Below are 9,912 nucleotides of genomic sequence, written 5' to 3'. Positions count from 1 at the left end.
GTCCCAGTCTCCTAACGACTGCTGGACCACCAAGTCGGAGTCACCATAGCACAGGATCCGGCGGATGCCGAGTTCCTTGGCAAGCTGGAGCCCGTGTATGAGTGCCTCGTACTCAGCTACGTTGTTGGAGGCGGCGAAGTGGACTTGCAGCACGTATCTAAGCTTGTCGCCCTTGGGAGAGGTGAGGACGACGCCGGCTCCCAGACCGGTGCGCATTTTTGAACCATCAAAATGGGTCCGCCAACGGGTGGAGTCTGGTGCATGTGGCAAATACTGGGTCTCAGCCCAGTCGACAAGGAAGTTGGCCAGCACTTGTGACTTGATGGCGGTGCGAGGCTGGTAGTAGATGGTGTAGGGGGACAGATCAATAGCCCACTTGGCCACTCGGCCAGATGCATCCCGGCTTCCAATGATCTCAGCAAGCGGAGCCGTGCAGACGACGGTTATTGGGTGCTCTTGAAAGTAAGGCTTCAACTTCTTGGCGACAAAATGCACGCCGTAGCACATCTTCTGGTAATGTGGGTAGTTTTGCTTGGAGGCGGACAATACTTCGCTCAAAGTAATACATCGGTCTCTGTACCGGCAATGCTCTATCCTCCTCCTTGCGCTCTACCACCATGACCACGCTGACAACCCGACTGGTGGCTCCGATGTAGAGGAGCATGGGCTCCTTCTCAGTCGGAGCCGCCAGGATAGGTGGGGTTGCCAACATCTTCTTGAGTTGGAGAAATGCTTCGTCCACCTTGTCATTCCACTCGAAAAAAGTGGTCTTCTTCATGAGCTGGTACAGGGGGAGAGCCTTCTCGCCCAACTGACTTATCAAAACGGCTGACCGACGCCAGGCAGCCAATGAATTTCTGCACGTCCAGCAGTCGGGTGGGCACCTCCATCTTCTCAATGGCCTTAATCTTCACAGGATTGCACTCTATGCTGCGCTCTGAGACCAGGAAGCCGAGAAGCTGGCCGGCTGGTACTCCAAAGACGCATTTCTCTGGGTTGAGCTTGATCTGGAATCGGCGCAGGTTCTCAAAGGTTTCCTTGAGGTCTTCTAGTAGCATGCCACGCTTCTCCGTCTTCACCACCACATCATCCACATAGACATGGGAATTTCTGCCGAGCTTCTTGAGAAGACACTTCTGCATGCAACGCTGAAACATGGCACCGGCATTTCGCAAGTCGAACGTCATGTTCAGGTAACAGAAGGTGCTAAATGGTGTGATGAAGGTGGTCTTCAGCCTGTCGGCCGGGTTCAGCTTTATCTGATGGTAGCCTGAGTATGCATCCAAGAAACTCAACAGCTTGCATCCGGTTGTGGAGTCTATCACTTGATCAATCCTTGGCAAGGCAAAGGGATCTTTGGGGCAGGCTTTGTTGAGGCTGGTATAGTCAATACACATACGCCACTGCTTATTCTTCTTCAACACTAGGACCAGGTTGGCCAACCATTCTGGAAAGAACACTTCCATGATGAATCCGGCTGCCAGAAGCCGGGCTATCTCTTCTTCGACAACTCTTCTCTTCTCTTCCGACAGGCGGCACAAGGGCTGCCTGCTCGGCTTGACGTCAGGTCGGACATGTAGTTTGTGCTCGGTGAAATCCGTCAGAACACCCGACATGTCTTTGGGAGACCATGTGAAGATGTCCCGATTCTCACGGAGGAAATCGACGAGCTCGCCTTCCTATTTGCTGTCCAAGTTCGCACCTACGACAGTGTGCCTCTCCGGGTGCTCTGGGTCCAAGGGTATCTTCTTCATTTCTTTTGCTGGCTTGAACGAGCCCTCAACCTCTGACTCCTTGGGGGTGGGTGACATTTCCGGCTTCTTGCCTGCCATTGCCACCACCTAGTCTAGGAGCCGCTTCTCAGCCGCAATCACGAGGGACTCAGCCAGTTGGCTAGTGTCCGCGGCGCAGGCGTTCAACTTCTTGTAGTCTCCGGCTACGGTTAGGATTCTCTTGGTACTCGACATCTTCATCTTGAGGTAGGCGTAGTGGGGGGCTGCCATGAACTTGGCCAGGGTAGGCCGGCCAAGCAGTGCATGGTAAGGGCTCTCCAGGTCCACCACCTCAAACCAAATTGGCTCACGGCGGAAATGATTCTTGTCTTCGAAGAGGACATCAATCTGAGTTTTGCCGATTGGTGAGAAGGAAAGGCCAGGGACTATGCCATGGAATACGGTCCGACTGGGGAGGAGCTGCTTCTGCTTGATTCCCAGCTTCTCCATTGTGTCACGGTACAGAATATTAATGATGCTGCCACCGTCTATCAGTACCCAGGAAAAACGAGTTGTCTGCCTCTCTATTGCGAGGGTAGCCTCCAGGACTAAGGCGTAGGAGCTGGGGGAAGGCATAACTTCCGGGTGGTCGGCCCTACTCCAGCTGATGGGTTTCTCAGACCAGTGCATGAACTCTGGGGTGCTTGAGGCCACTGCTTTCACCTCTTGTTGTTATTGTCGTCTGCTGCGCCAGTCATCGGCCATGCTAGTGAACACGACATAGGCTCCCTGCTCCGCGGGATACTCATCTTGGATGGCGCCGACTAGCCGAGCCGTCGGCTACTGGGGCGGAGGAGGTGGCGGGCCAGCAGGCGGAGGAGGTAGGAGGCCATCTCCCATAGCAATCCTGGTGAGCCAGTGACACTTTCTAGTGGTGTGGTTGGACGACTTCGCGCCACTGTGGAACATGCAGGGAGCATCAAGGGTCTGCTCGTATGAGAAGACGGGCAACCAATTGGGCTTGCCGCCCTTCTGACGCTTGGGCGCTGGCTGCCCCTCTGGCTGCTGATCCTCGACCATCGCCACCTGCCGGCTATTGGAAGCCGGCTGGGTGGCCTTCCGCTTGTTGTTGCTTGGGGACTGTCTCTGACTGGTGTCACCAGCTGGAGTCCGAGGAGCCTGAGGTGCCACTTTGCCGGATGCATCGACTAAGATCTCTGCCTTCATGGAGGAGTCGGCCGTGGCGTGCTTGTCGGCGATGATCAACAGCTCGTCGAGAGTCGCAGGCTCGTCGCAGAGAAGCCGGTGCTTGAGGAGGGTGCCTTCTCGGCACCCGGCGGTGAAGTACTCGATGGCCTGCACCTCATGCACGCCCTCGCAGGAGTTGTGCAGCTCGGCCCAGCGTGTGAGATAGTCGCAAGTTGATTCGCTGGGCCCCTGGACGCACAAGGAGAGCTGTCGGGGCTTGGGAGGCCGCTTGTACATACTGGTGAATTTGCGGATGAAGGCCTCGGTGAAATCCACCTAGCTGTTGATGCTGCGGGGCTTCAGGCTGTTAAGCCACGTCCGGGCCGTGCCCTGAAGCATGAGCGGGATGTACTTCACGGCCATGCGCTTGTTGCCGTTCGCTATACTGACAGCCATGGAGTAATCAACCAGCCAGTCCTCTAGCTTCACGGAGCCGGTGTATTTGGGCATATCTCGTGGGAGAATGAACCCTTTGGGGAAGGGCTCTGTCGGTGTTCTGGGAACGAGGGTACCCAGACTTGCCTGCCTGCGGCCTGCAGCGTGGCTCAAGGAGTGGCCCATTGCGGCCCATCTTCGTCAACACAAGTTCAAGACCCTCGCGAGGGGCCAAGCCTCGCGTGGCGGATGACAGGAAGCTTCCTCAAGCATAGCCTCGTCAGGCTGGCTCGCGAGGAGGCGGAGAGTTCAAGGCGGGTTACCTCACGAGGTGCCCGTGATGCAAGCCATGACGACCGAAGCCAGGCGGGCACCAGGCGGGTGCCGGCCTGTGTAGTGTCCTTATTTCCTCTTTGTTGCAAAGGGGGCAAGCGCAGGAAAGGGTATCAAGAAAAGGCAACCATTTTGGTGCAACAAGACCAAGACCAGCAGAACGGCAGGATGGAAGTCCTCGTGGAGCCCAAGCCGGCATCATCATCAGAGCCTTTGGCAGGCGAGGACCAACTTTAGTCAGGATAAGTGTACTAGATGTTCCCCTTCAAAATGGCCAATTGTTGGCGCCCTTCCCGCTCAATATTTGGGAAGAGGACCAGGGCCTCGCTCTGTAAATAGGACTAGCCACTCTCAAGGCAGGGGGTCGACCAAGCGAACCTTAGCCAGAACCACCAACACAAGAACTCCTCCCCTCGCGAGGCAGTTCTTCCTTTGTATTGTTCATCATCAGCCCCTGAGGCAATCCACCACACCACAAACTAGAGTAGGGTATTACACCACAATGGTGGCCCGAACTAGTATAATCCTTGTGTCCCTTGTGTTATCTTCGTGTATCCTAGATCCTTTGTGAGGCGACGATACGTGAGCCGGTAGGGGGAGTGATCTCCGCGCGCACCCCAGAGTTCGAACCTTAAGGGTCTGCCGGAACCCGAAATCCGACATTTGGCGCGCCAGGTAGGGGTGCGCCGGAATCCGCCTTCCGCCGTCTTGTGTTTCACCGTCTGTCGCATCCATGTCTGATGCTCGTCGAGCCCGCGCTGAACGCCGGGCTTCCCTCGCGGCCGATGTCGCCCAGACGGTCCCTGTCGGAGGGCCTCCCCGTCGTTCCCCGTCGCCTACCGTCCACACCGCCACCGGCCCAGGAACGAGCAGCAGGCGTCGTCTCTGCATCCCTCGGTGCGGCGGGAAGGCCGCACCGCCACCCCGTCGTTGACTCTAGCCGGTTCGTCGTCCCATGCCCATCGCGCCTCCGCGGACGCGCACACTGCGCTGCTCCTAGCACGAGAGCTCCTGCACTACCGTCCCGTCGACGACCTCTACGATGAGTGGCTCGCCCGCATCACCGAGCTCGTCAGCGCCGCTGGGGGCTCCCCTGCACCATCCCTCTCGCTGCACCGCCCCCCGCCCTGCGCGGGCAACGCAGCTCCGGAGGCGCCTCAGCCACCTCCCCCTCTAGAAAGCACCCTGGCCCCAAGGCGCGTGGCCCCTGGACGGAACCCGCTCCGTCCGGCGCCCGTGCAGCAAGAGAAGAGCTGCCAAGAGATCCCTCGTCCTCAAGAAGCTGCCCGTGTGCTCCCCGCACCAGCACGTCATGACCGTGCTTCTGCTCCAGCGCGCTAAGACCCCGCGCTGCTCCTGGCGGCGGCACGCGGAGACCTCCAAGATCAAGCTCTTCATCAGCAAAGGCCTTCAGTGGCCACTGCAGGTTGCCGTGCCTTCACCGCCGAGCTGCGTAGCGTGGCCTGGCCAGGCAAGTTCAAGCCAGATCTGCCCCCGCGCTACAGCAGCACGGCTGACCCTGCGGAGTTCCTACAGCTCTACGAGCTGGGCATTGAAGCCACCAACGGGACGAGAAGGTCATGGCGAACTGGTTTCCCATGGCGCTCAAGGACGGAGCCCGCACCTGACTCCTAAACCTGGCTCCTGGCACGATTTCCTCCTGGGACGAGATGCGCACTCGCTTCATCGCCAACTTCCAAGGCACTCGCGACCGGCCCCCGGCCATGAGCGACCTACGCCGCATCAAGCAGCAGCTAGGAGAGACCCTGCAAAAGTACATCCAGCGCTTCAACAACGCTTGCCTCAAGATCCCCAGGGTGACTGAGGAGGCCATCATCTCAGCCTTCTCTGACGGCGTGCGTGACATCAAGATGAAAGAGGAGCTAGCAATCCATGAAGACCTGTGCACATCCGTGGAGCTGTTCAACTTGGCGACCAAGTGCGCCAGGGCTGAGGAAGGGCGCTGAAACTGCAACTATCCCTAGGTGGTTTTGGTAATTCATAACAACATATAGCTCATTGAGCTAATGCTATTCCAAGACTATTATTTCAGGAAAGCTCAATGAATGGCATGGCATGGATGATGAAAGTGGATCCCTCAAAATACTAAGGACAAAGGATTGGCTCAAGCTCAAAAGTTCAAGAATCTTCATTTTACATTTTAGTGATCCAAGATCACATTGAGTCTATAGGAAAAGCCAATACTATCAAGAAGGGATGAGATGTTGCTTAATGAGCATCTTGCTTCATGTGCTTAGTGATATGCTCCAAAACCCTCAACTACTTTCCCACATCCACAAATGACCTAAACCTAAAGCCAAAATCGGTCACACCGATTCTTCCAATCCGGCGCCACCGATTCCAAAAGTCATAGCCACTGCCACAAACCCTAAGCAAATCAGTCTTACCGATAGGGATCTCGGTCTCACCGAGATGGGGTTGCAATCTCTCTGTTTCCCTTCGTAACTTTTCGGTCTAACCGAAGTGAGCGATCGGTCCCACCGAGATTGCAATGTAAACTCTCTGTTTCCTTTTTGTAACATTTCGGTCTCACCGAAAAGAGCAAATCGGTCCCACCGAGTTTACCTGACCAACTCTCTGGTTAGCTAATTACCAAAATCGGTCTCACCGAGTTTGTGTAATCGGTCTCACCGAGATTACGTTATGCCCTAACCCTAACCGAATCGGTCTCACCGAGATGCATGTCAGTCCCACGAAAATCACTAACGGTCACCAGGTTTACTAAATCGGTCCGACCGAGTTTAACGATTCGGTCCCACCGAGTTTGGTAGATTGTGTGTAACGGTTAGATTTTGTGTGGAGGCTATATATACCCCTCCACCTCCTCTTCATTCGTGGAGAGAGCCATCAGACTAAACCTACACTTCTAACTTACCATTTCTGAGAGAGAACCACCTACTCATGTGTTGAGGCCAAGATATTCCATTCCTACCATATGAATCTTGATCTCTAGCCTTCCCCAAGTTGCTTTCCACTCAAACCCTCTTTCCACCAGATCCAAATCCTATGAGAGAGAGTTGAGTGTTGGGGAGACTATCATTTGAAGCACAAGAGCAAGGAGTTCATCATCAACGCACCATTTGTTACTTCTTGGAGAGTGGTGTCTCCTAGATTGGCTAGGTGTCACTTGGGAGCCTCCGACAAGATTGTGGAGTTGAACCAAGGAGTTTGTAAGGGCAAGGAGATCGCCTACTTCGTGAAGATCTACCGCTAGTGAGGCAAGTCCTTCGTGGGCGACGGCCATGGTCGGATAGACAAGGTTGCTTCTTCGTGGACCCTTCTTGGGTGGAGCCCTCCGTGGACTCGCGCAGCCGTTACCCTTCGTGGGTTGAAGTCTCCATCAACGTGGATGTATGATAGCACCACCTATCGGAACCACGCCAAAAACATCCATGTCTCCAATTGCGTTTGAATCCTCCAAACCCTTCCCTTTACTTTCTTGCAAGTTGCATGCTTTAATTTCCGCTGCCTATATACTCTTTGCATGCTTGCTTGAATTGTGTGATGATTGCTTGACTTGTTCTAAAATAGCTAAAATCTGTCAAACTCTAAAATTGGGAAAAGGTTAAGTTTTTAATTGGTCAAGTAGTCTAATCACCCCCCTTAGACTTACTTCAAGGTCCTACAAGTGGTATCAGAGCTTTGGTCTCCATTTGCTTTGATTTCCATAGCTTTTGGTGGTCATAGCCTTGGTTTCACAACCTCGGAGAGTATGGCGTCTAGCGAGGGAAATTATCACCGTAGAGGTCCGTGCTTTGATGGTGCTAATTTTGCTAGTTGGAAGCATAAGATGAAAATGCATATTCTCGGACATAACCCCGCCATTTGGGAAATTATTTGTATTGGCTTGCAAGGTGAATTCTTTGATGGGAGAGAACTGAACCGTGAAGCGAATGCAGAAGAATTGAAGATGCTGCAATACAACGCTCAAGCTTGTGATATCATCTTCAACGGGTTGTGCCCCGAAGAGTTCAACAAAATCAGCCGTCTTGAGAATTCAAAGGAAATTTGGGATACTTTGATTGATATGCATGAAGGTACCGAATCCGTCAAGGAATCCAAGTTGTATGTGCTCCAAAGTCAGCTTGACAAGTTCAAAATGAAGGATGGTGAAGGTGTCGCTGAAATGTACTCTAGGCTTGCACTTATCACAAATGAGATTGCCGGCTTAGGGAGTGAAGAGATGACCGACAAATTCATCATCAAGAAGATCCTAAGAGCATTCGATGGAAAGTATGATACTATGTGCACATTGATCCAAATGATGCCAAACTACAAAAATCTCAAGCCAACAGAAGTCATTGGAAGAATTGTTGCTCATGAGATGTCACTCAAGGATAAGGAGGAACTTCACAACAAGTCAAGTGGTGCTTACAAAGCCTCAAGTGAAGCCCCCACATCATCAAGTGAGAAACAAACCTTCAATGAACAATTGAGCTTAATGGTGAAGAACTTCAACAAATTCTACAAGAGTAGAAGCAAAGAAAGAAGCTCCAAGTCAAGGTCTTATCATGACAAGAGATCTTCTAGTCGAGAGCGAAATTGCTACAATTGTGGGAATCTTGGACACTACTCCAATGAGTGTGCGACACCCTACAAAGGAAGAGAAGACTCTCCAAAAAGAAGAAGCAAAAGAGAAGATTCACCACCAAGAGAGAGGAGGAGTAGAGATGATCGTTATGAACAAAGACCCTCACGGAGAAGCAAGGATTCGGAAAGGAAGGACAAGTCATCAAAGAGCTACACAAAACGAAGACATCAAGCTCATGTTGGTGAATGGGTTTCCGGCTCCGACTCCGACAATCACTCCGAGAGAAGCTATCACTCCGACTCCGAACATACTCAAGATGAAGGTGTTGCCGCTCTAGCACTTGTGTCAACCAACTCCTACGACATATTTGACTCACCAAATGAAGGAATTGGAAGATGCTTCATGGCCAAAGGTCCAAAGGTAGCACATCCTGAGTATGTTGATTTCAATAGTTATGAAGATGACTTGCTTGTGGATGATGATTTACTTGTTGACAACTCTAGTAATGAATACTATGATGAAACATCAATTAATCATGCTAATCAAACGAATGACAATGATAAGGATAAAATTGAGCTTCTAACTAAAGAACTAAACACTCTTAAGTTGGCTCATGAAACTATCTTCGAAGATCATCGAGAACTTTTAAGGGCTCATGAGAAGTTACGCTTTGAAAAGCTCAATCTTGAGCAAGAGCATGAGTTCTTAAAGGCAATCAATGATGATCTCCGCAAGAAAAGTTCTTCTTACATTGCCAAACGTTTACTCTTATCTACTTACATGCCTCAAGTCAAGTCTAGTAACAAGTACAAGAAAGATACTTCCTCTAGTAGTAACAATAATAATGTTAAATCCAATGTTGTTGCTTCTAGTAGTTCTCTTGATTCCACTAATGATTCTCTTAGCCAAGTTACAATTGAGCAAGAAAATAGTTTATTGAAGGGAATTATAGAGAAAGGTGTTTACAAGAGCCTTGCCAGGAGTAAGCAATTCAAGGAAATTGTACGCAAGCAAGGAAGGCACCAGAAGAATCAAGGTGTTGGTTTTGAACAAAAGTTCAACGCCAATGGAGTTTAGTGGGAAGAAGATCAATACCCCAAGACAAAGTTTGTTCCTCAACAAGAGAAGTATGATCCTACTTCCTTCAAGGGGAACAAGCTCAAGATGATCTTCCACCACAAGACCACAAGAACAAAGGCAAGGACGAGCTTCAAGAAGATATTGATGCATTTGAAGAAGCACCTAAAGCCTCGTTCAAGTGGGTCCCCAAGACTACGTCAAGTTCTACTTGATCAAGTACAACTACAACTCCAAGGATTCCCATCAAGATGATGTGGATCCCGAAGAAGAAGAACTAGAGAGTTCTTGAGGGTGATTCCGCCAACATTCTTCACTCATATCATTTTGGCAAGAACAAGTGCAATCAACTTTCACATCTTGCACTAGTTCAAGGAGTCACAAACCCTCTTGTTGGTAAGGCAAGGGACAAGGTAATCTAATGTTTTCATGGACATCATTTTGTGTGTGCATCACTCTATGTCTATGGATATTCTTGTTTGTTCCTTGTGGGACTAACCCATGTAGGCAAGTTCAAAGTGCAACTCACTCCAAAGGATTGCTCCAAATGATCTACATCAACATTGAGCATCTACATCTTCAACACCTACATGAAGTCATCATCGACAAAACCCA

The sequence above is a fragment of the Triticum dicoccoides genome, chromosome 1B (assembly GCF_002162155.2).
Source record: "Triticum dicoccoides isolate Atlit2015 ecotype Zavitan chromosome 1B, WEW_v2.0, whole genome shotgun sequence".
Lineage (NCBI taxonomy): Eukaryota > Viridiplantae > Streptophyta > Magnoliopsida > Poales > Poaceae > Triticum > Triticum dicoccoides.
Note: the sequence above shows the minus strand (reverse complement) of the source record.